Raw genomic sequence first — 27827 nt, 5'->3', positions numbered from 1 at the left:
GTTGTAGCGACGGAGGAGCAACTGCGCACTAGACGCTTCTGAGCTCATGTCGGCCCACCGCAACTTCGGGTTGCAGCATTAGGTTTACAATTTTGGACCCGAACAAGTACTAAATACACGTTTTAGAGAAGGAATTAAACAGAGTGGCTATAAATCAAGGGAATTCACTGTGGTACATGCCGGTCGTTGATTGCTAAAGCTTTTGCCGTGTACTTGTCTCCGTCAAGTACCGGCAGAAATGTGTTCCTGATACCACGCATTCAGATCAGCGGCAGTGTGGCTCACAAAGCAAACGTCACCGATCTGACCTCATATTTTAAAAGAGAGAGAAGCATACTTCCGAGTTATAAGCCCCAACAATAAATCCCGAGGACGCACGATGACCTTTTGAAACTACAGCTTTGAAACGTTCATGCGCATCGATTTTTCCTAACTCGCTTCGCCCCACTGCAGCAGCCTAGCGACCGTGCGTGACGTACTATACACAGAGGTGTGCCAGCCAGTGCCTTCCTATTCGCGGGATGTTGGGCCGAGGAACTAGGAGCGGGCGAAGTGATTTCCTGTCAGGAAGGTCGCAGTTCGTAGTAATAGACGGCAAATCATCGAGTAAAACTGAAGTGATATCAGGTGTTCCCCAGGGAAGCGTCCTGGGACCTCTGCTGTTACTGATCTATATAAATGACCTGAGTGACAACCTGAGCAGTTCTCTTAGGTCGTTCGCAGATTATGCTGTAATTAACCCATCCGAAGACCAGTATCAGTTGCAAAGTTATTTAGAAAAGATTGCTGCATGGTGTGGCATGTGGCAGTTGATGCCAGATAACGAAAAGTGTGAGCTGATCCACATCAGTTCCAAAAGAAATCCGTTGGAATTCGATTACTCGATAAATTGCACAATTCTCAAGGCCGTCAATTTAACTAAGTACCTGGGTGTTAAAATTACGAACAATTTCAGTTGGAAAGACCACATAGACAATATTGTGGGGAAGGCGAGCCAAAGGTTGCGTTTCATTGGCAGGACACTTAGAAGATGCAACAAGTCTACTAAAGACACAGCTTACGCTACACTCGTTCGTCCTCTGTTAGAAGATTGCTGCGCGGTGTGGGATCCTTACCAGGTGGAGTTGACGGAGGACATCGAAAGGGTGCAAAGAGGGAAGCTCGTTTTCTATTATCACGTAATAGGGGAGAGAGTGTGGCAGATATGATACGCCAGTTGGGGTGGAAGTCATTGAAGCAAAAGAGAAATCAGAGCTCGAACAGAAAGGTTTAGGTGCTCGTTTTCCCCGCGCGTTGTTCGGGATTGGAATGGTAGAGAGATAGTATGAATGTGGTTCGATGAACCCTCTGCTAAGCACTTAGATGTGAATTGCAGAGTAATCATGTAGATGTAGAAGTGGACGTATCTGCCCAACGTATTTTCAAATCGACGATACACTTGCAACTTCAGGTAACACGAAAGCCAGGTCAGGGGACCTGGGAGGCCAAGCATGACGAAAGTGGCGGCTGAGCACACGGTCATCACCAAACGACGCGCATCTGTCGGACATTTTGTGAATTTTTTTTGGTACTAATAAAACCCCATGTCATTCCAAGCATGTGTGTCAGTTTTTCTCTCTCTATCTACATTATTGCGTGGTTTATTAACTTTTCAAATTTATACTGACTTTTTGATCACCCGGTATACTGTGCATGGCAAAACAGCGTTATACAAAACTGGCGCTGTGGCATCTGTGATGCGCAATTATTGAGCAGCTCATCGACTAGATGAATCGAGGGGCAACCAACAGTATCTCCTCGAAGACCGTTCAGCAAACGTTCCTACGAATAGGTCTACGCAGCTCACTCGTGCACCCTGTAGACGGCTGCTCATTGGCGATGAATTGCACGCCATTACCGCAACTAAACGTCCACTGAGTGGCGACAGTGGCCTTTTCAGATGAATCACGTTTTATACACCATCGACAGATGGCTGTTGGCGTGCACGGCTCGAAACACATGGAAGCGAACCAAAAGGGAGCGTTAAGCATTCCCTGAACGATTTCTTCATTCTCCACAAGGAATCAGCACAAGTATGCATATGTCCTTGAGGGCCATGTCCACTGCAGTTTATTTTTCCTCGGTACAATGGTATCTACCAGCAGGACAATGCAACGTGTCACACAGCTCGCAGTGCACGTGCGTGGTTCAAACAACACCAGGATGAGTTTCCCGTACTCCCCGTGTCCGCATGTAAACCCAATCGAGGATCTGTCGGGCCACCTCGGTCTTTTAGTGCCATGGATCCTCAACCGAGGAAGCTAGCGGAGCTGACCACGGCACTGGAGCCAGCAAGGCTCCACATCCCTGTCGGTGCCTTCCAGAACCTCACTGACTCTCTTCCTGTGCATCTTGCAGCAGTCCGCGCTGCAACTGCAAAAGGTGGTTGTTCAGGGTTTTGGCAGATGGTCACATTAATGTGATTGAACGTTGTACACGTTCAATATTCCAGACTGCGGTTTTCACTCTGCACTGGGGCGTGCGCTGATATGAAACTTCCTGGCAGATTAAAACTGTGTGCTGGACCGAGACTCTGTTATATATATATATAACAGTAGTTAGTGCCGTCAGTAGTTAGAATCTTTTATTTAGCTGGCAATATTGGCGCTCGCAGTTTTGCAGTACTTTGAGCAACGAAGATTTTTGTAAGTTATTCATGAAGGGCATATATTATTGTTAATCAGGGCTGTTCTTTTGTAGGGCTTATTGAAAGTCAGATTGCGCTGCGCTAAAATATTGTGTGTCAGTTCAGAAATGATCAGAATAAGTAACGAGAAAACAGTCTCAGTATGTTCAGTTTTATTCTGGAGTTTGAAAATCAAGTAACGTAGAAGTTTTACCAGCACAATCGCTCTGTGCATTCAAAGGGGAAGTTTCATACGTGCGTGTTGAAAAGTTGTACGTTCAGTAGGTCACAACTGCGTACTGTCACCTTTATGGGCCAAATTCTCGCGCGGGGGCGATTGCTGGGTTTCATATCTAGCAAGAGTGCTTTTTCTGCTTAAAATATGAGGTCAAGTTTACGATATTCTCTTGTCAGTAGACTGTCGATTGACCCATATGGCTCGTTGGAGGAGACAAGACGTCCCTTCGGCAAATATAAGTGGTAATCCAGTGCAGCAGTTTACGGGTGTGGAACTTCGTCTCTGTGACGCCAGAGATTCACCACAGAAACTACTGATCTATGAAACCCAAATTCTTGTCTAATCATATATATTTTATGAAGTACATTCCTCGCACTTTTCTTACTCCGAAAGCGTGAACTTCACTGTCCATCGTCGCTAAGTTCTGGTCGGTCTTTAGACAGAGCAAAAATGCACTGAGAGACGCGTGAGTTGTACAGCGGAAAAGAAACTGCAATTTCATTCTGAAACGAATTTGTTCTGACCCCAGTACGACAACTTGGTGTAAAATTTCCGTGCTGTCCTTGAAACAGTTTTGGAGGATTGTAGCACTGTCCCTCTAATTTTGTCACTACGAATGTATTCGTCATGTTTCAATGTATTCGTCATGTTTCAATGTATTCGTCATGTTTCCGATCACTACTGTTGTTTCGTCTATAATTATTTGCTAGTCAGCTCGAAGTTAAACACGTACGGTCACAGTTGGAACATCACTGGATTTTGTTTACAGTTACTAATTTTCTGTTGGCACAGATACTGTGCAGGTTGGAAGCCATAGCAACGTGTCGTAACGCCTAGAGGAAAGATAGTTCTAATGTGAGAGACTACTGCAGACACCTGCAGTGCATTTAAATCTTGATTGATACAGATAAAAGACTACTTCAAGTACGTAATAAATTGAAACATACCGCTATCTTAAATGTTCAGTAGTACAAGTGTTATCACCAATAGGACGGCATTAAAAATGCCTAAGTTTTACATTACAATTAATGAATAGTGGCCGGTTGCCATAGGTTACACGAAGAGATTGTGCCTTCTTAAATTAATACCGGGAACCAAGAGTCGAAAGTACGAGCCAGCAGGCCGAGAACACGACTCATTGAGCAGCGCCTGAATTAATCAGAGCGAGAAGGGGTGACACGGCACCAGTCACGGCTCACTGCCACACAGCGGCCTCATTATCACTGAAATATGGCGCAGCGCACACTAACAAAAAAATTCTCCACTCGAGGAGATGAAAGCAAATAAAAAAAACCGACGTCTGATTAGACAGGGCGAGGTTACGATGCGACAGATGACGCAGTATTCCGAGAGGATAAATGGCCACTACGTATCCAAACTCGAGTGGGAAATTATTCTGGTAACAAAGAAGACAGTGGAGCTCAGCTCACGGAACGATAGTCAGTGACCTCCTATAGTAATAATGAATGTTTACAACTATAAGCCAGACCAGGACTCGATGCCGAGACCCAGCAGTTGGTCAGCAGTGCTCTTACCGACCGAGCTATCGAGCCACAACCCGCGACCTGCTTTTCAAACTTCACTCACATCTGCTAAGGAAAGGAACCGGGTTCGAGTCCTTGCCCTGCGGTTTAGTCTGCCGAGAAGTTTCAAAACTGCAGCACATTCTGCTTCAGAGTGAAACACTAATTATGGGAATTACTTACAACAATAAATGTCGTAGTACAATTCGACGCCTTCTTCCAACATGACGCAGCGTCAGTGATACGAGTCTGATCGCGCGTTTCTCTTCTTCTTTCAGAGAAGAGTGCTTGTTTTTGTGGCCGTTAAAACTGATGGTGAAATCTTTCGAGTTGCTACGCCACGTCGCATTCTTTCAATTTCTGAGATGCTCAACGTTACGACTCCTGTGCTTTGATCTGAAGAGGGTTACACTACTATTCCCCCACCTTACACTAGGAACGTCGCAGAGACCGATCACTGTACTCAAAACGTTATATCTAGGAACGGACAGCACTAATGAAATGGTAGCGGGCTGGGCATGTGGTCAGAAGTCAGGTCTAGCGATGGACAAGAAACCGCTGAAGACACCGGAGAACATCACGAGACTGATGGGACAAAGATATACAGAACCAAGCAGGAATCAACTGTCAGAGATCACCGAGAGATCGGGCTTGCTGAAGACAACGGCTGAAAGTGTGCCCCGATGTCTGACTTGACGAGAACTTACAATGTAGTTCCAGAAATGGCTTATAATGATGTGCTAAGAGAATTTTAAAAGTTGTTTACAATCATTCTGAAATTAGGTGCCACTAATACTATTTTTCAGAAGAACATAAATAAAAAAATAATCTAACCTAAGACTTTGTTAATTACACACATCAAAAAAAGTTTTGCATCACCCCAGTTCCAAGAACTCCTGAAGATGTTGACTGTGGATATGTATCACAGACACCGTTCCTTTGACTGATCAGAGATGCCACTAAACCCGCAAGATGTAAACAACCATGCATGAGCAACGCTTATTAGACGGAGGGGTTAGGGGGGGGGGGGGCGGGCGGTCCGACAGTCGATCAGTTCCAGTCATTCCACCAGTAAGGAACCTGACAGCAATGCTACCATGTTGAATAACGCTTTTCGTGCAGCCACAGGACGTCGTGTTACGACTCAAAGTGTGCGCCATAGCCTGCACGATGTGCAACTTTACTCCTGACGTCCATGTCGAGGTTCATCTTTGCAAAACCACGACACCATGCAGCGCGGTACAGATGGGCCGAACAACATGCCGAATGGATCGCTCAGGATTGGCTTCACGTTCTCCTCACCCATGAATGTCGCACATGCCTTCAACCAGACTATCCTCGGAGACGTGTTGGGAGGCAACCCGGTCGGGCTGAACGCCTTAGAGACACTGTCCAGCGAGTGCATCAAGATGGAGGTTCCCTACCGTTTTAGGGTGGCATCATGTGGAGCCGACGTAAGCCGCTGGTGGTCATGGAAGCGCCGTAACGGCTGTACGATACGTGAATACCATCCTCCGAACGGTAGTGCGACCATATCGGCAGAATTGGTGAGCCATTCGTCTTCATGGACGACAATTCCCACCCCCATCAGGCACATCCTGTGAATGACTTCCTCCAGTATAACGACACCGCTCGACTGGAGCGGACAATATGTTCTCCAGACATGAACCCTATCGAACATGCCTGGAATGGATTGAAAAGGTCTGTTTACGGACAACGTGACGCACCAACCACTCTGAGGGATCTACGCCGAATCGCCGTTGAGGAGTGGGACAATCTGTACCAACAGTGCCTTGATGAATTAGTGGATAGTATGCCACGATGAATACATTCATGCATGAATGCAAGAGGACGTGCTGCTGGGTATTAGAGGTACTGATGTGTACAGCAATCTGGGTCACCACCTCTGAAGGTCTCGCTGTATGGTTGTGCAACATGCAATGTGTGGATTTCATGAGGCGGGAATGATGTTTATGTTGATCTGTATTCCAATTTTCTGTGCAGGTTCCGGAACTCTCGGAACCGAGGTGATGCAGAGCTTTTTTGATGTGTGTATTATACAAATCTGACATCGATCGTGGATCAAGCTTTATTTTGACGTATGTACATTTTAAATACGGATCGCTGGGCGTTTCGAGCTTCATCGCATCTGCAGGTGATCATTCGGAGTAAATGTAAAGTTAAGGTGCTAACCTTAACTCAAGACAGGGTGTTGAAGTATTGACGGAGATTTAGAAGAAGTTTATTTAACTGTCCGAACACCGGATCTGTTTCTCTCCGTATCAAACGTAACTTTTACTGTCGTTCTTCACCACAGTGACGACGGGCGACTGTCAGTAAGTAAACTTCAAAGCGTGAAGATGAACTGCATTGCAAACTCCTAAGGCTGAAGAAATGTATGTATTTAGTAACATGCTGACTTTTACATCATTGAAAGATTTAAAAAAATGTTAAAAATCTGCTTTCTTATCGTGATAACATAAATGCCGTTCCTTTAACAGCTTTTCAGTGGACCCCGCACTAACACGCTTTTCCTTCGTAAAAAGTTGAAATGTTCCTCTGGAAGTTTACTAAGGCCTGGGCGCTCGTAAAACGAAAGATGTTAGTAGTGGCATCCAGCGAGTTAAAGTGACTATATGGTGCGGATACTGTTGGAGGTTGCTTTACTCAAAATTCCTCAAATGTAACAGTATGTTACTGCCTCCGGATACAATGAGCTACAGTGCTTTTAATAACCACTTTATCTCTTGATATGAGACGTGTAAGGTTTAAAAACGGAAAAATCTATAATTCTATTAGTGGCGACCGCGAAGAAAATCTGTATGATGTTCCTATCTCCAACAAAATTACAACATGTTCGTATTCATAACGACATTACCGAATACTGTAATATCTTTGAGAATTATAAATATCGTTACAGCCCCTGTATAATTCAAATGGAAATCAACATGGATGGACTTTAAATCAAATACTCGCGCTTCCTTTACGACATCGGTCATGGACGTTATACAAGGTGAGAAGGTCTTGCAGGAACAGCATATATCCCTGGACGCGGTGATGTTTGGTTCAAAATGGTTCAAATGGCTCTGAGCACTATGGGACTCAACTGCTGTGGTCATCAGTTGCCTAGAACTTAGAACTACTTAAACCTAACTAACCTAAGGACATCACACACATCCATGCCCGAAGCAGGATTCGAACCTGCGACCGTAGCAGTCGCACGGTTCCGGACTGCGCGCCTAGAACCGCGAGACCACCGCATGTTTGGTAAACTACAAACTTGAAATCGCCGTCTGTTCTAGTATATTGTCATAAACGTAGCAGTATAAACGTGCACAATTCCCATACTTATTTTTTTTAAAAAAAAGGAACCGACCTCAAACCTACCTCACGCCACATTCGAATACAAAATAATTGCGAACAGAAAAAAGAAAGCAAAAAAATGATTCTTAGAGGGAGGATATTGGGCTCAGCTTTGCTGATTAAACCAGATGACATTGTGCAAAAAGCCTGCCAAATTCAAAAGAGACATCCTGAGAGGAATTTTATCCCAACATACGTGCTTCAAAAAAATGGTTCAAATGGCTCTGAGCACTATGGGACTTTGAGGTCATCAGTCCCCTAGAGTTTAGAACTACTTAAACCTAACTAACCTAAGGACATCACACACATCCATGCCCGAGGCAGGATTCGAACCTGCGTTCGTAGCGGTCGAGCGGTTTCATACTGAAGCGCCTAGAACCGCTCGGCCGGCATACGTGCTTCGGATGCAATGTTAAGCTATAGGCAAAATAAGTAAGTTCAAATTTAGGAGTAGCGCATGGCCGTACTGTCTCCAGTAGGACAACGCCTATTGAAGCAATGTGTTAGTCAAATCTTCTGACTAAATCTTCATTTTTCTCGAAAATTCAGAATATGTTTCGGACGTAAATTGTAGACTTGGTGTGCGAATAAATAGTGAGACGACCCTGTCAACCTCTGCGAAAAACTTTCACTACTGTTCACGTATTTGTGATGCAGAACTCCCGCAAGAAGCGACAGTACGCAGCTGCCCAGAAGTCGACGATTATAAGAATAAATACGAGACAAGCCCAATCACTGATCTGTGAAGCATTTAAAGGATCTGTTGTAGACTGATGAATCATAGTATGCGGTACACTTATCGGAAGAACGTGAGATGATCCACTGAATGATTAGCCACCGTGGTTTACCTGAGACTGTTGAGGTGATAGACGAGTTTTCTGGTTTTGGCTCCAACCACTAGTTTCGGTTGATCACAAGTCAATTTGTAATCAGTCCTTCTCTCTATCGGTACAGTAATGCGTCTGACGTCAAAACTTAACCAGAAGAACATCAGCTAGATTTCCTAAACCCGTCAAAGCCCTCATCGATATTCCAGAAAATGTTTTTCGGATGAAATAGTGCTTCATTTGTGTGTAGTGGATTTCATATAGAATTCACGAAAAAATATTAAGCATACTCCAGGGTTAATGTAAACAATATTACCTACAGTACACCAAAACACAGCGGTCATTACTCGTGACTATTAGCCACTGCGATAACAGTAAAACAAAGCTTCTCACTGTATTACTTGTACAGATGGAGTCTGTGGAACAAACAGCAGTGGATTTCTAGAGAATATTGGGTACGCAGCACATTACAAAGCACAGCACTCTACGCCATTTCTACAGACAAATCTATTGTCAAGAGAAATGATCACTTGTTCTCTCACAAACAGACAGTGGCGAATGAGTCTATAATCCTTGACTTGTTTGTCTGTAGAGCGTTGCTACTGTACACTCGAGCAGTGTAGTTATTTATGCAGCTAGAAGCAGGAAGGCTGATGCAAGCAAATTGCAGCTAAAAAGTAATGCTAGACGCTGACGCAAACTGCTCGCCAGAGCGGCGCGCGACGTTGCCAAATGTACTACAGGTAGCCGCGATTGTTCGGCGCGGTGCCAGCCGATATGCAAATACGATTGTGCATATACACACCGACAGAGGAGTTTCCCTGGACGTAACATATTCTGTCTATAAGGATGGAGACGTAAAACTGGAATTTCGGAAGAATATGATACACTCAACTCGAAGATAGTAATGGCAGATGAATTCGAGAACTATCGCACACTGAGCGCGACAAATCGTACGTCGGGTTGTCAGGTGCACGGCTTTAGGCTGCGGTCACAGTGGCTCCGATATTTGTGGATTCCGCCAACTACCGACATCGGCTGGAGAAGGACGATCTTTTCAGATCACTACGCCACTACGTGTGCGGTCACTCTGTACCCGATCTGGTCTCTCGAACGTACAGATTCGGACGATAATCGGTGAAATTCAGATCAATTTGTTTTCTTCGGTCAAATCGACCGACGTTCTCGAACACGAAATATGGGCCGCGAGAAACTGATAAGTTTAGTCCAAGAAAGAGTGAGCTTGTGGCATCCTGAGAACGAAAATACCATAATTGGGATATGGTTCGGAATATACGGCTGAAATTATAGGTTTATTCGAAACCTCAAATAGGAAAAATCTTTATAGGAAATTTTAGGCATTGATCATAACAATATGGCATTTCAGTCTTTGGTCGCTATTTTTTATTTTCAATGACCAGTTTCAGGCTAGCCCCCATTAACAAGAGAGATATAGTTTCTGATAGAACTATCTTAGTTTACAAAAAGAAATTCTGAAATGTATTAAATACCAACATACTATATATTGCAGTTACAGAGTAACCTGTCAGTATAGAACTATTGGTTCGCTGTCTAACTAAAGTAATTTTTAATCTGCTAAAATCTTATATTACAGTTTGGAGAAACCTGATTGGTAAAAGTAAAAAGTGCCCTCTATCTGTAAGAACTGTGCATATGCACTAAGATGTTATAGACAGAGGACACTTTTTACTCTTACCAATCAGGTTTCTTCAAACTGTGATATAAGGTTTTAACAGATTAAAAGTTAACTAGTTATGACAGCGAACCAATAGTTCTGTACTGACAGGTTACTCTGTAACTGCACTATATGGTATGCTGGCATGTAATACATTTCAAAATTCCTTTTTGTAAACTAAGATAGTTCTATCAGTAACTATATCTATCTTGTTAATTATATTTTTAACTTTATCTAACAGATCTGAAGATGGGCAACTAGCCTGAAACGGGTCACTGAAAATAAAAAAAAATAGCGATCAAAGACTGAAATGCCATATTTTTATTCAAAGGACGTTCGCGGCAATCCCAATAAGACAATCATGTCTAGTTTTGTTAGATCATAACATCAAAATTAATTTGTTCAAGTGAAAAGGATAGCGTATCTTGACATGATTATAACTACTGAACTGGATCTTTTTTTTTTGTAGGTTGTTATTAGTTGTCTACAAAATATTATTAATACTTACTGGCGTTTTATGCCACTAGGGTAGTGATTCTGTTCATATGAAGAGGTTTGCAAATATGGTGTACGGTATGTATTTCCACTTTTAAGGACTTTAGGTTACCAGAGTATCTCGTGCCACACTTTATAATTGTCTTACCCTCGTGTACTAAATGACAAACGTTGAACGTTAATTGACGTACGTCTACACAACTTTAAATAATTGCAGCAAAACAGAGTGTTTATGTAACTTGCTTTTCAAGGTCACCACGAATTATCTAAAGTATGTAACAGAACTTTTCTCCAGTCATCTCATGTATTCGTAAAACTTTTCAGGGTATTCCAATAACTAAGAACAGAGCGTATACTGGCCGTGCTCTTTGCGAGACAGGAAAGCTAATTCACATGCATTCGGCGTCTCTTTAATAGCAGAGCCCGCATGCAGCACTCGTATCCAAGCACAGAGGCGTCGTGGTATCAGCCCACCCGAAGAGGTTAAACTCTAATCTACTTCATACATAATACAGATTCTAACCTAACCTAACCTCCTTGACCCTGCCAAAAACAGACGAACGAGATCGGACATATTGTGACCACGCAGTCGGCTGATGTTATCGGGCTACCTCTGAGGGCGGTGTCTGACGATCATTGTTGGTGCCACTGTGAATGCAGCCTTAATCGGACACGTTCACGTTTTTACAGTCATGTCCGCTCAAGTATAAACAAGGCCGGCTGTACGGCTTCTTTAGACTTTTTAGCAACGAAGTAGAGAATACACAACGAAAGGCCATTCGAAACTAATGACGTCAATGCGAGAAAGAAGTATAAAGAGGGATAAGGAAATACACCACAACGGTACACAGATATACTAACGAGTGCTGTTATTATGCCTGTGTCATTAGGTTTTTCTTTGTAGGCCAAACGAAACTGTTGTTGTGGCCTTCAGTCCTGAGACTGGTTTGATGCAGCTCTCCATGCTACTCTACCCTATGCAAGCTTCTTCATCTCCCAGTACCTACTGCAACCTACATCCTTCTGTATCTGTTTAGTGTATTCATCTGTTGGCCTCCCTCTACGATTCTTACCCTCCACACCACCCTCCAATACTAAATTGGTGATCCCTTGATGCCTCAGAACATGTCCTACCAACCGTTCCCTTCTTCTAGTCAACTTGTGCCACAAACGTCTCTTCTCCCCAATCCTATTCAATACCTCCTCATTAGTTATATGATCTACCCATCTAATCTTCAGCAATGTTCTGAAGCACCACATTTCGAAAGCTTCTATTCTCTTCTTGTCCAAACTAGTTATCGTCCATATTTCACTTCCATACATGGCTACACTCCAAATACTTTCAGAAACGACTTCCTGACACTTAAATCTATACTCGATGTTAACAAATTTCTCTTCTTCAGAAATGCTTTCCTTGCCATTGCCAGTCTACATTTTATATTCTCTCTACTTCGACCATCATCAGTTATGTTGCTCCCCAAATAGCAAAACTCCTTTACTACTTTAAGTGTCTCATTTCCTAATCTAATTCCCTCATCATCATCCGATTTAATTCGACTACATTCCATTATCCTCGTTTTGCTTTGGTTGATGTTCATCTTATATCCTCCTTTCAAGACACTATCGATTCCGTTCAACTGCTCTTCCAAGTCCTTTGCTGTCTCTGACCGAATTACAATGTCATCGGCGAACCTCAAAGTTTTTATTTCTTCTCCATGAATTTTAATACCTACTCCGAATTTTTCTTTTGTTTCCTTCACTGCTTGCTCAATATACAGATTGAATAACATCGGGGAGAGGCTACAACCCTGTCTCACTCCCTTCCCAACCACTGCTTCCCTTTCATGTCCCTAGACTCTTACAACTGCCATCCGGTTTCTCTACAAATTGTAAGTAGCATCTCGCTCACTGTATTTTACCCCTGCCACCTTCAGAATTTGAAAGAGAGTATTCCAATCAACATCGTCAAAAGCTTTCTTCAAGTCTACAAATGTTAGAAACGTAGGTTTGCCTTTCCTTAATCTAGCTTCTGAGATAAGTCGTAGGGTCAGTATTGCCTCACGTGTTCCAATACTTCTACGGAATCCAAACTGATCTTCCCCGAGATCGGCTTCTACCAGTTTTTCCATTCGTCTGTAAAGAATTCGCTAACGAACCTAAGCCACAATATGTCAAAGAGAGGACGAGTCAAAGAAGAATTTAATGATCAAATGTGGCGTAAGAATTATCGCTAAACATCAACAATAGGCGCATAATTGCCAAAGACAAAACTCTAGACATACGAATTTAGCACCCAATTAAAGCACTTTTAGTGGGTGACATTAACTAATGTTCCATGCTGGGAACAAGAAGCAGAAGCTACAGATATTTTGCAAATACACTTCTCGGGTTTCCCGCTGGATCGTATAGTGTGGATCGCACGATACGCGACTTGCGGCAGTAACAGCAGCAACTACCACCACCTGAAGATGTCGAGCAGCTACATCGGTGAAATATTGTGCCATTTACACAATACGAATCCGGTGGCAAACCCGAGAAGTGTATCTGTAGCAGATACGTCGGGAAAGCCTGAAAAGTCAGATATAGATATTCTGTCTAGAAACAAAAAAAAACTGAATTTGGATGACAGTAAATTCTTTGATCAGCGGCAAAATTGCACGAATTTCAACTCACAGTATAATGAAGAATTTTACTCCGAATTAACGAAATATGCAGAAGATTTCTTTTGTAACGTCGAAAGGATGCTGTCTTTCATAAACGACGAATGGATAAATCAACGCAGTAAACTGAAGGCCGCCACAAGCACTAAGATGATGTTATTGTTGTTGTACAATTTAAAATTATCTTGTCAAGAATTCCACGAAAAGGTTTCCAAGGAAAATAACGTTCTCAATAAAGTGGATTTAAATGAGAAAGATTAATACGAAAACTTAACTACAGATTGTCATTTCATCATAAATCTGTTGGAATGAGCGAAGTTATTGAATATCTTTTCGATTTCGTCCCAGAAGAATAGATATCCGTGTATTTTGTTTAGTGAATTAATTTATTTTGACATAAAATTAACTTAGGAAGAAGAAAAAGCATTTAAGGAGACTGTGCACTTGGTTGCTCCCACAATTGCCAATTTATAAGACCTTCACTGGTTGTTTTATTAATTTAAGCACGTTTAACTTCCATACTCAAAAGACTCTAGTTCTGTTTAACATAGGCAATCCAGCTATTAGATCAAAATGGGTGGCAAAATAGATCACCAAGTCTGGCTTTCCTGTTAGGGACCAAACGTCCGTACTAATGCATCCATGTTGCTGACCAGAAGGAAAAATGAGATGACGAGTCGTTAATGTATATGAAAGAGCGGCAGGTCAATAAAAAGTGTGAACTTGTTCAAAAGGTTTTAAAAATCACCATGAAATGAGAATACGCTATATAAAAAGACATACAGTACATACAAGAACGAAGAAAGAACAATTAAAATGTAAGGCTTCTGTCTTGAATGAATGAGTTAATTCATTCATTCAAGGCAGAAGCACTCAGATTAAAATAGCGTGGGGCAAGATACAATTTCTCTTGTATGATTTGTTCAACCTGTATATCGAAGAGGGAAATGAAACAAAGTTTCTGAAGTGGTAGTGGGACTAATATTCGAAGTGACAGAATATCAACGACAAGTTTCGCTTTTGACACCTGTATCCTCCGCGGAAATGAGGAGGAATTACAGGAGCTGTCAACTGAGCATAGAATACGGATTAACAGCAAACAAAAGAAACACGAAAGTTGCGAGGAGCAACAGAAAGGAGATTAACGACAGACAGTATCTAAATTGGTTACCGCGTCATAAACGAAATGAAAAAAATCTGCTATGTTGGAAGTAAAAAATAGGCAGACCGCTAACGGCAAAAAGTGTATTCCTAGGCCAAAATAAGTCTCATAGTCTTAGGCGTTCACTGAAGAAAGAAATGTATGGGAATTTACATTTGGAACACACTATGCCACGGAAGTGTATCAAGGCGTGTAGAAAAATCGGAAAAGAAGAAAACTGGAACATTCAAGATGTGGTGTTACACAAGGAAGTTGAAAATTAAGGGTACTGATAAGGAACTAAAGAGGTTCTCCGCAGAATCGACGAGGAAAGGGATGTGAGGCGAACTAGAAAGAGAGCATGGCGAATGGACATGTGGTAAAACATCAAGTCTACTGGTCTAGCCGATATTAGGGGTAGCCCCTAAAAGGCAAGAGAGACTGCAATACGTGCAACAAACAACTGAAGGCTTTCGGTGTTCGAACAGCTCTGAGATGGACAGATCGGCGCAAGAGAGGTTAAAAGCGGTGGTATATATTAAACCATTAGAAGATCGATAACACAAAAACGAAGAAGAGTAGTTTGGACGCACTTCTAGAGGATCGGTGCGACTTGCGCCTTACCTACTCGGAAGTAAACAGCAACACTGTACACCTGGAGACCCTTTGCGTTGTCAGTCCAGGAGAAGGGATGACCAACACCTCACTAACTGAAACGCTAGTGGCAGCTTACCTGTAACAACAGAAAAAAAAATAGTAAAATTTCACGTCTGGTGTATTTTTAATCCATATATTTTTAATCCATATATATATATATATATATATATATATATATATATATATATATATATATATATAATCCATCAATCCATATATCTGATGTATTTTTAATCCAGCTCTTTTGTGGTACATTTTGAAGGATAGGAAAGCACGAAGAGCTACACCGTACTCTTTACAACACAACTTTATATCCGAATATCATTTTTCTCAAATTTCTTGTGTCTTTCCCACTGAACTGTACACACGTCGACACGGCAAGCTTTGTAATATACTCTTGACGTTTGCTATTGTTTACCATTGTTCGTGAAAGGTTTCGAAAATTAGTCAAATTACATTCAGATGAACTCTCCGTACTTCTTTTTCGTCTCACATTTTCGGAATAATCAAAATGAGTTAAACATCGCCATATCCAAATTCCCGTACCAATTAGAAGATTTCCCTCTCCTTTCCACTGTTTTAATGAGTATATCACTTCAGTTGGTTAGTTTCGTTGATTTGCTGTAATCAACTACCACACTCTGTTTTCCGATGCCGAAATGTTTATTATACCGTAGGCAATGCAGTATTACATTTCGTGAAGAGTAAGAGTTAGCTTGCTTAGACAATAAATCATTCGCAAAACGATCTTTTTCTTTCGAATCTGTCTCTTTTGGTGGACAAAGTGATTCTTCAGAATAACTTTCAATCATCAAATGGTGGAGTCAGTCTAACATTCAAAGAAGTGAAGGAGAAACCGATGAAAGAAGAAACTAAACTCAGATCGTAAAAAGGTTGGAAAATTAATAACGCGATAAAAAGAATGCTCCCATTATTACACGAAGGAGAAGTGATTGTGACATGTCAGATGCTTTTTAAGCTCCACCCACGATAACCACTTTGAGTTCTGCTAAATGTAGGAACACGTGAGGCGATACTGACCCTAAGACATGAAAGGCATACCTATGTCTATAGCATTTGTAGATGCTAATGTACTTTGAATCTTTCAGGGTAGCAAGGATAAAATATAGAAAGTGAAAGATTATTTGCAATTTCTACAGAAACCAGAAACTAGCCTATAGCTATAAGAAGAGAAGGACACGGAAGGGAAGCGGTATTTCAGAAGTGGCTGAGACAAGGTTGTAGCCCATCCAAAATTTTACTCAGTCTGTGCACTGAACAAGCAATAATGGGAACTAAGAAGAAATTTGTAACAAAAATTAAATTACAGGGAGAAGAAATGAAAAAGTTGGGGTTTATCGATGACATTGGGGACGTAGAAAAGTAGTTGAACGTAATGGATAGCGTCTTGAAGAGAGATTATAAGGTCAACATCAACAAAAATATATAATTTGTAATGGAACGTAGTCGAATTAAACAGGCGACGCTGAGATGATTAGATTAGCAAATGAGACACCGAAGTCATAGAAGAGTATTTGCTACTTGGACAGCAAAATAATGGATGGTTGCTGAAGTAAAGGGAATTCGAAATGCAGACTGGAAATAGCTATAAAAGTATTTCTGATAAAAAGGAATTCATTAAAGTCCGAAGAGAATAAAAGCTTTAGAAATATGGTGGTACAGAAGAATGCTCAAAATTAGGCAGCTAGATCGAATAACTAAGTAGGAGGTACCGAATCGAACTGGCGAAAGAGAAATTTATGGTACAATCTGACTAAAAGAAGGGATCGGTTGATTGGATGTATGCTGATGTATCCATAAATATTCCCGATAAGCGACCGTGCCGATATGTAGTATTTACACAGTGTTCCGTTAACCCCCTCTAGTTGCGAAATGCCAGGCTCAGTTTGACGATCCGCGCGGCATCACATTGAAAACAGGAAGACCTGAATTACAAGCAGCGAGGAATAAAAGAGATTGGCTGAGTCATGGAAAGCTGCATTCATTGAGGCACTAGCAAAGCATAATGAGTCTGTTATAGACATCCTGACATGGCCGGTAGCGGTGGACAGTAAAAGCTGCATCATGTATCATATCTTGAAGAAAGATTCTTTTAGCGGACGTTGCGCAAGCAATATATAAATGTTAGTTTGTTCATCCTTTGAGCTATTTTTTTGAAACATTATGTTTCATAGGACTTCCATCTGTACACATTTAACAATTATAATCAAAGACAAAATAATTATAGAACCGTGGATCCTACCGCCTTAGAAAATTTTTTGTAATAATTAGATGCAGTGCCCGAAGAGGAATAACTCAGGCTTTTATGGCACTTACTTACAAGTTTCTTTTCATACTATGTCACAAGTTTGTTGTGGCTCCTCGCGTTCTTAATGTTTAAAAGGAAATGGAGCATTTTACTTCAGTGGTAACGCGCTTACTTGCGGATTTGCGATGGTGTCATTCTAATGTCCGACGACGAAAGCGTGAAATTTCTATATAAACCAGATGAGTAAAAGCACACTTTCCAATAGGAGACTCCACGTGTAAAAGGCACTTCACTGTCTCAGCGTCGCCTTAACAATTCTTATAGCATTTGTTTGTTGTTCGTCTCTATCGTCATTGTTATGATAATACCGATGATCGCTTTTCCTATTTTCTACAAGAACGCAAAATTTTAAAGGAGTGGTAATCTTACGATTAAAAATTACACCTTTTTTTTTTTTTTTTTTTAAAAAAAAGTGTTGTTTAAAAATAAAAAATCTTAGCATTTTCTGCTATGGTAACTTATATTTCGGATTCTCTACTCGGTTATTAGTAAAAATACACCTGTTATAACCGAGACGAAACACACTCCAAAAATACCGGTTATTCAGAACTAAAATACCGGTATCGTTTTTAATCGGTCGGTTTCTTTCATCCCTGCTTCGGTGCCTCTCAGCCACTCATGCCATCCTACTTTACGTAAAGTACAGTCAATTTTATAATGGAGACAAGTGTTAGGGGCCGAAAGGATGCGGAATGGTAAAGGAAGGCCGAGGCGTGAATACAATAAGCAAGCTCAAATGGGTATACGTTGTTACAGTTTATTCAGAGACAAAGTGTGTTGCTGAGTATAGATTAGTGTCGAAGGCTGGTGAAACCAGTCTTCGGGCTGAAGGCAGGAACTACAACACAACGATTCGTAAGTAGCGTTGCAATCTTACGAACTTGTTATTTTATACAACAGTTAAGCAATCATCATGCCTATGTCTCAAAATGTTTACAGACGTCGCCTGCACATTTTGTATCGATATATTGCGCCAAATTGCGATCCCAAGAACGGTACAATATTACTGCGCAATATTTGTGCTCGGGATGCCCCAATAAGTATTTTGCCTTCCTAGCGAACACGTTGGCTCTCGACGATGCAGAACTTTCATGTATGCCTACTGCGATTGCAAACGTTACGGGCTGGGAAAAGAAAAACAGGAGGAAGTGTTGATATGTAAAAAGCGACTTGGAAGGCGTTTCTCACACAGTCTAACGCACATTCTAAGAGACCGTGCAGCAGGACCAGAAGACTATCGGAATTTTTTAATGATGAACGAGGAATCTTTATGTTAATTTAGGAACCTCGTTATATCATATGTTTCATATCTATGCTGCCCATACACAAGTCGGATTTCAGTTTTCAAAATGCTAAACCTGAAAAGAGTCAGATAAATTGTTGTACATGATCGGTAGATATGTGTCAAAAAATGGTTCAAATGTCTCTAAGCACTATGGGACTTAACATCTGAGGTCATCAGTTCCCTAGACTTACAACTGCTTAAACCTAACTAACCTAAGGGCATCACACACATCCATGCCCGAGGCAGAATTTGAACCTGCTACCGTAGCAGCAGCGCGCTTTCGGACTGAAGAGCCTAGAACCGCTCGACCACAGCGGCCGGCTCGATAGTGTCGTTATGTATTTCTACAATAAATAATTCAGGCTTCTGAGATGTACAAATAACAGTTGCAGCGTTATTGTCCTGCACTTGAACACTTTTGTCGAATGTTCCTTTAGCCGATTACTGGATAAATATTAAATCTCTTCCCAAAATACTTCGCTGAATGCACTTGCACAGATGATTTGTTTTCATTCTGTCATATGGCGTCTCTGTATAGTTGTTTACACGTCCGTAAATCACGAAGTCTTGACAGGAACTGTAGAGCATTTTGCAATATCACGTAGGCACGGTACAACATATTGCGACCGAGCGGGGTAGCGCAGTGGTAGGCACACTGGACTCGCATTCGGGAGAAAGACGGTTCAAAGCCGTTCCGGCCATCCTGATTTAGGTTTTCCGTGATTTCCCTAAATCGTTTGAGACAAGTGCCGGGATGGTTCCTTTGGAAGGACACGGCCGATTTTCTTCCCCATCCCTCCTTAATCCGAGCTTGTGCTCCGACCCTAATGATCTCGTTGTCGACGGGAAGTCTTCCAACATACTGCGCAATATACAGGGTGATTCACGAAGATATGCAAATATTTTAATGTTATTCTACAAGTAAAACTGAAGAAAAAACTTCATATAAACATAGGTCCGCAAATGTGTAGTTACAGAGTTATGGCTAATAAATGATTTTGCTTGAATTTAGCAACTTTGCTAATATGAAGTCATCGCAAAACTACACGAGGTTAAATTAAAGCATTATTTCCGTTTATTTTGTTGTTATTGGTCTGCTGAATCTAAAAAAACATGTCCCAGACGTGTATCTGCAGTAGTTTTCCAGAACATCCAGAGAAACAAAGATTATTATTCAACTAAATTTGCTTACTTTCCATTAAGAATGTAGAAACATTCATCTCATTGTTGACAACCGTTAGTGAGTTGTTTCAGTCGTTTTCTAATCTTGAGAAGAGTTAGTTTTCTGTATTGTTCAGTGAAAGAACATAATAGCAGCAGTGTATTAAGTGAAACCACATAGTAACTGTTGAAGTTTGTAGATTATTTATGAAATACGGATGCCTTTCAAATTTACGACAGAGGAATACGCCGATATGGTGTTTATTCATGACAAATGTGATGGTACGAATGACCGTGTGAGGGTCCCTTTACGACCACGTCGGCGCTGAACTGTTACGGCAGTCAACCGCACTCTGGACATGGCACGTTTCGACCACTGTGGCAGTCCACAGAAAAACGGAGAGGGGTTGGTTTGGGAAACGTGTGGCAGACGGTACCTAATAGCGTTTTTTAAGGAAACAATACGGACAGAAATATGTGTGCCGGAAGAGCTGAGTGTTTCAAGTGGGAGTGAAAGGGACGTGCGGTGAGGCGTCCCCCGCAGCTGGCAGTAATTAGGCGGCTCGGCTCTGCGCTGCACGGCACGGCACTCTGTCCCGGACAGAAACAGCAGCCGGGACAGCGACAGCACGCAGCCGCCATTGTCCGCGCGTGTCCCGCGACGCACGCGACTGACCGACCGTGGCCAGCGCGGCAGCGGCCGCTCCACGTCACGTCACGTCACGCCAGGCGCTCATTTCCGTGCGCTCCACTCTATCACGGCGCCGCGCCAGTTTCCTCGTCCCTCCAAGATTTGCATTGAAATAGAAACGCCGTCATCTGTTCCCGACAGCCGGGCCGGCCCCGGTCTCTCTTGCGCTCCTTCTTTTCCGCCAGACTCGTCAGAATCACGCACACTCCACTGCCACGTGGCGTCCCGTTATTTCGTTTCAGTTCGTCGGCGTGTAATTGCGCTCTGTTTAATTAACCGAATCACGCACCTTCACACGTAGGGGAGTGTGGAGTGCTCGATTAGCTAGTGGACAGGCAGAATTCTGATGGCGGGAGAAATGTCCACCACTGGAATTTCACATGAACCAGAGAAAGAAACTGTCTGGTTCACTTATGTTTCGTTTGAATGAAACTTTTCAACCCGTAACCATGGTCATATTCAGATCCACGTAACCACTACTGCGAAAGCCGGCCGGGGTGGCCGAGCGGTTTAAGGCGCTTCAGTCTGGAACCGCGCGACCGCTACGGTCGCAGGTTCGAATCCTGCCTCGGGCATGGATGTGTGTGATGTCCTTAGGTTAGTTAGGTTTAAGTAATTCTAAGTTCTAGGGGACTGATGACCTCAGCAGTTAAGTCCCACAGTGCTCAGAGCCATTTGAACCATTTTTTGAACTACTGCGAAGGGCAGCTTGTCATCAATAGCCGTCTTACGTTGTTTGCATATGATGCTGTCCGCTATCTCTACTAAAGTCATCAAAACCAATTACAAAACGAATTAGGTAAGATATCTGTATGATGTGATAGTTGGCAATTAACCCTAAATAATGAAAAATTGAGGTCATCGGCATGAGCACTAAAAGGAATCCCTTTAAACTATCGAATCTGAAGACCATCAGTTCAACCAACACCTAGCATTTACGAGGGTGAGTCAAAGGAAAACCTTAATTTTTAAAAAATATTATTTATTGTGCAGAAGTGGTACAAAGCTGTTTCATTTTTCAACATACTCTCCCCCACGCTCAATGCAAGTCCTCCAGCGCTTACAAAGTGCATAAATTCGATTAGAAAAAGTTATTTTGGTAGTCCGCAGAACAACAACTGATGCGCCGCGTGCCGTACCTCTTGATCAGAACGAAACTTCTTTCCTCCCATTGCGTCTTTGAGTGCTCCAAACATATGGAAATCACTTGGGGCAAGGTCTGGTGAGTATGCTGGATGAGGAAGACACCCAAAATGCAGGTCTGTGTTTGTTGCAACTGTTCAAAAATGGTTCAAATAGCTCTGAGCACTATGGGACTTAACATCCGAGATCATCAGTCCCCTAGAACTTAGAACTACTTAAACATAACTAACCTAAGGACATCACAAACATCCATGTCCGAGGCAGGATTCGAACCTGCGACCATAGCGGTCGCGCGGTTACAGACCGAAGCGCCTAGAACCGCCCGGCCACACCGGCCGGCGTTGCATCTGTTGTGGGGCCTTGCATCGTCATGTTGCAAAAGGACACCTGCGACAGCAATCCACGTCGCTTCGATTTGATTGGAGGCCGCAGATGTCTTTTTAGGAGATCTGTATATGATGCACTGGTGACAGCTATCCCTCTAGGCATGTAATGCTCCAAAATGAATTCTTTTTCGGTGCAAAAGAGAGTCAGCATAACCTTCCGTGCTGATGGTTCTGTTCGAAACTTCTTTGGCTTTGGTGATGAGGAATGGCACCATTCCTTGTTCGCTCTCTTCGTTTCCGGTTGGTGAAAGTGAACCCAGGTTTCGTCCCCAGTAACGACGCTTGCAAGGAAGCCATCACCTTCTCGTTCAAAGCACCGAATAAGTTCTTCACAAACATCAACGCGTCATTCTCTCATTTCAGGAGTCAGCTGCCGTGGCACCCATCTTGCAGACACTTTGTGAGACTGGAGCACATCGTGCACAATGTGGTGTGCTGACCCAGGACTAATCTGTAAACACGCTGCAATGTCATTCAGTGTCACTCGGCGGTTTTCCTTCACTACGTCTTCAACTGCTGCAGTGTTCTGTGGAGTCGCAACTCGTTGTGCCTGACCTGGACGAGAAGCATCTTCCACTGAAGTCACACAATTTGCGAACTTCGTACTCCATACGTAGACTTGCTGCTGTGAAAAATATGCATCACCGTACTGAAACTTCATTCGTCGATGAATTTCAATAGGTTTCACACCTCCACTACGCAAAAATCAAATAACAGAACGCTGTTCTTCCCTGGTGCAAGTCGCAAGTGGGGTGGCCATCTCTGTACTGATACTGCGACGGTACGCGTGCATCTGCACTATACTGCCACCTACAGGCCATTTTGCACGCTGTTTCTAGCATGGTTCGGCGCGAAACTTCGATTTGTTATTACAAATTTAAGGTTTTCATTTGACTCACCCTCGTACAATTACGAACAACTAAAAGTGAAAAGAAAACATAGAAAATGTTGTGAGGAAGGCGAACCAAAAACTACGTTTTATTGGCAGAACACTTACGAAATGCTACAGATCTACTAAAGAGAAAGCCTACCCTACGCTTGTCCGTCCTATTTTAGAGTACTGCCGCGCGGTGTGGGATTCTTACAAGACAGGATTAGCGGAGTACATCAAGAAAGTTCGAAAAGGGTAGCACTTTTGCATTACCGAGAAATACGGGATTGTGTCACGGACATGACATAGAATTTGGGAAGAACATCATTAAAGCAAAGGCGTTCTCACTTCGGCGGAATCGTCTCACGAAATTTCAATCAACTACTTTCTCCTCCAAATGCCAAAAGGTTTTGGTGATGCTGACTACATAGGGAGAATCGATTATCAAAATAAGGGAGATCAGAGCACACACGGAAAGATAAAGGTGTTCGTTTTTTGGGTGCGCTGTTCGAGAGTGGAATAATAGAGAATTACTGTGGATGGTTAGATGAGTCCTCGCCGGCCAGTGTGGCCGAGCGGTTCTAGGCACTTCAGTCTGGAGCCGCGCGACCGCTACGGTCGCTGGTTCGAATTTTGCCTGTGGCATGGATATGTGTGATGTCCTTAGGTTAGTTAGGTTTAAGTAATGCGAAGTTCTAGGGGACTGATGACCTCAAAACGTTAAGTACCATAGTGCTCAGAGCCCTTTGAACCATTTTGATTTCGATTAGCCCTCTGCCAGGAACTTAAGTGAGGTTTGCAGAGTAGTCATGTAGGTTCAGATGTAGAGGTAGGACTAATATTTCTCTGAACATTGACAATCGTTCCTTAGCAGTGATAGTTACGTGGATCTGAAGACACCTGGTATTACGGGCCAAACCCTTTGTCCAAATAAAAAAAAGGGTTCAAATGGCTCTGAGCACTATGGGTCTTAACTTCTTTGGTCATCAGTCCCCTACTACTTAGAACTACTTAAATCTAACTAACCTAAGGACATGACACACATCCATGCTCGAGGCAGATAATAAAACAGTCCTTGATGTTGCGGAGAAGAACGATATATGGGAAGACTAAACCTTTTTTCAGATGATAGCCCAAACAATGAGGTTTCTAGGAACGACAATAGGACCTCCATTTTTGAAAGAAGAAATCGTGAAAGACATACGAAACTCACAAACCAATACAGCAAGAGGACCTGATTCAATTCCGGTGGAACTCATTGAACTTTTTGACGAAGAAGGTATCAAGTTCTTTCACAAATGTTTTAACACACAAGAAAATCTGAAGATCGTGGAAGCAATAGTATTATGTGCTATTTCCTGAAAATATTTCTGAAAGTCATCCATAAAAGGTTAAAAAGGGAGAAATTCATTGATGAGACACATGCATAACTAGTACAATCTTACGGAACATCAAATATATACTTCTGCATCTGATAATAGATGGGAATATCGAGGGTAAAAGAAGCAAAGGGTGAAGAAGAATATCTTGGTTAGCCAGCATAAAACTGTGGAATGCATTACAAAGATCACCTAATGTTAGACTACAACTTTGCTTCCGCCGTTTTTTCTCGAAGTTCTAAGCTTAGTAAAAACGTAGAAAAAATTTACTATTTAAAGTACTGGCCGTCGCCAGCCACTACTTTCTTCCATCTTTCGGGCGGCATAGAAATTCCACGCTGGAAGAACTCGGCGTCTTGAGAAGATCCATGTCTCGATTGAATTTTGACCAGAAATGCTGGTGAGCCAGTACGTATGTTACTGAAAGAAAGAGATGAAAGAGGGAACAATGTACGGATGATGTGGCGGGTGGGGTAGGACTTCCCATTTCAACGTTTCCAGGTATGTTTTTACGGGTTTTGCGACTTGGGGTTGAGCAATGTCACTCTGCAAGGTCACCTTCTTATGTTTATCGCTGCATCGTGGCCGTTTGTGTTTCGTTGCCCAGACCTGGCGGCTGATTTCGGTAACGATCTCCGGCGGTTGTCTCCGTCGGTTTCAGTTGGTTCGAAAACCTATCTTCCTGCGGCACGGCGTACTTCAATGTCAGAATTGCCGCTCTTGAAGCTTTGAAATAGCTGGTAACAGGTGCCTCAACATAGATCTTATCCTGCGTTTTGTGAGTCTCAGCAGCAGGTTTTTTCATGTTAAAGCAGAAAATAAAAGCTTCCCGCTGTGAGACGTGTATATTTCTATTGTCAAACCACAATTTATGAAAGATGTTTGTATTTTGTTAATAGGATTAAGCAGGAATAATTAATATTTGTCATTTTGGAAATAATTGTGATAGCAGGGAATGTCTGCACCACAGTATTGTTGGCGGGAGAGACTGCACATCGATATAATTTTAAAAAGGGCGGGAGAGACCGCGTATGGATACATTTTAAGAAAAGAGCAGGAAAGACCACGCATTGATACATTTTGTAATGGTGGCAAGGATTGTCTGCACCAGAAAGCATTGTTGGCGGGAGGGACCGCACTTCAGCGTTCGTAGAAAGTCGGTAGTAAGCGAGATGTGAAGCGAGTCGGTAACAGGTCTGAAGCGAGAGGTTGAGAGGAGCGTTGTGCCTGCCAGCCACCAGCTACGATTTACAAGAAATTATAAACGAATGTTCAGAGACATCAGCTAACTATTATCATAAGAGGAACTAATATTATTGATTTTTTTTTATTTTTTTTATTTTTTGAGAAACTCAAGACTACTGAAGGTATGTTTGTGCAATGCTAGTTGTAAGATTGTTGGAAAAAGTAAGTCCCATTTGAAAGTTTGTAAAATCATTTCAGTACCAACAGTAAATATTTGAAGAATCGTTTTCAGAATATAATTAATTTTTGCCATCAATATTGCATTTCTGATTACAATCCATCCCAAAGACCATCAACGTAAAACTTTGCAAAATTTTATTGTTGTCAAGAAAAATTTTAGCTATGAATTACGCAACTTCAGTCAAATTAATTAAAGAATAACGTCAGCTTTGCTATTAAAGAATAACGCCAGCTTTGGTAATAAATACAGCCACTAATTATGACAGCCCACCAGCAGCTAATAGAGTATAGTAAAACAGAGTAAGTATATTCATGTCGCAGTTCGATGTACCAGTCAGATGGCGAACCAGTAACAGTAAAAAAGGTAAGGAACAGTTTTCGGTTATTGCAGGTAACGACTGAGAGCCACGACGACGACACATTCAAAGTTTCGTCGAAATAATCAGCAAATCACTTTTAATAAGCAGCATTTACATTTGTATGCGACGATTGCACTCATTATTATTGAGAAAGAGAATTAATTTCAAAGCGAAGATTTCATTTGTTATTATTAAACAAGAGATAGAAATCCTAAGGGAAGGTTTCATAGGTTATTGTAGTAGGGAAGGTTGAGTAACAAAAGAGACGGGAAGGTTTCACCGCAAATGACGATAATTGGGGTTCGTAAGTTAACATCTTCGGTAGAGAATAAATTTATGGTGCAATCACAAACTGACTAATATTTAGATTGCTTTATGTTTACAAATGTCTGTGCTTATTGTATGACACTTATAACGTTCCATCTGCGCCACCTCTTGGTGCTGCTAACATCTATTGCAAATGAAGCGCAGTTGTAGACCTAATATGCATTGCCGTTCATAGAATAAAGCTGCATCGTGTGATCGCCAACATACACTATTGGATAAGCGTAAGAAAAACCTAAAAGGGCACTACTTGAGGAGGTAATCGAGGAGAGAAGAGATAAGTATTAGAAAGGAAAAGGACCGCAACAAACTAGTCTAAAGGTTGATAAGAAGTTGTGATTTCACAGGAGAAGCAGAAAATATGTTACTGGCATTAAACCAATGAAAACAGTAAGAGCTGCACAATACCTAGTAGTAACCGTGCGGAGTGATCTAAAGTGCGCTGGCAACACAAAAGTAAGCCGCGCGGGATTAGCCGAGCGGTCTGGCTCAAATGGTTCAAATGGCTCTGAGCATTATGGGACTTAACTTCTGAGGTCATCAGTCCCCTAGAACTTAGAAACCTAACTAACCTAAGGACATCACACACATCCATACCCGAGGCAGGATTCGAACCTGCGACAGTAGCGGTCGCGCGGTTCCAGACTGAAGCCCCTAGAACCGCTCGGCCACACCGGCCGGCGCGAGCGGTCTAAGGCGCTGCAGTCATGAACGGTGCGGCTGGTCCCGGCGGAGGTTCGAGTCCTTCCTCGGGCATGCGTGTGTGTGTTTGTTCTTAGGATCATTTAGGATAGGTAGCGTGTAAGCTTAGGGACTGATGACCTTAGCAGTTAAGTCCCATAAGATTTCACACATCAAACACAAAAGTAACTGCAGGAAAAACGGATGCCAGGCAGAGAATCATTGGAAGCATGTTAAGGAAACGAGGTTCATTCACGAAAGACATGGCTTAGATATATGTGTTGGCTCGATTGTTGAAGCTGCTAATCGGATTAGCTATCTTCCCATGTAGACTGAATAGAGAAGCTCTAACGAACAGCGGTACATTTTGTAACTGGATCGTTTAATAAGCACGAGACAGTTATGGGATGTTGAACGAACTTCAGTGCCATCACGGAGAAGTTTCCGGTTGGAATACGACCCAGTACATCGTCCCACGACGAAAAATGACGACAAGGAAAAAAGTTAAGCTGAGCTCATTCGGAGGCT

The 27827-nt window shown here is 42.3% G+C and overlaps 1 protein-coding gene across 1 annotated transcript in view; it reads right to left on the bottom strand.

Annotated features, from left to right (window-relative positions):
* LOC126357243 (leucine-rich repeat-containing protein 4-like) overlaps positions 1-27827 on the bottom strand; it is a 1171476-nt gene that overhangs the window by 1002088 nt on the left and 141561 nt on the right. The window contains exon 2 of the mRNA XM_050007439.1: positions 15233-15341. The gene's annotated coding sequence lies outside the window, so the exon portion shown is untranslated. The remainder of the gene's footprint in view (positions 1-15232; positions 15342-27827) is intronic.

Source organism: Schistocerca gregaria, chromosome 1 (genome assembly GCF_023897955.1).
Source record: "Schistocerca gregaria isolate iqSchGreg1 chromosome 1, iqSchGreg1.2, whole genome shotgun sequence".
Lineage (NCBI taxonomy): Eukaryota > Metazoa > Arthropoda > Insecta > Orthoptera > Acrididae > Schistocerca > Schistocerca gregaria.
The sequence above is the reverse complement of the archived record's forward strand: the minus strand, read 5'-3'. Positions and strand labels throughout refer to the sequence as shown.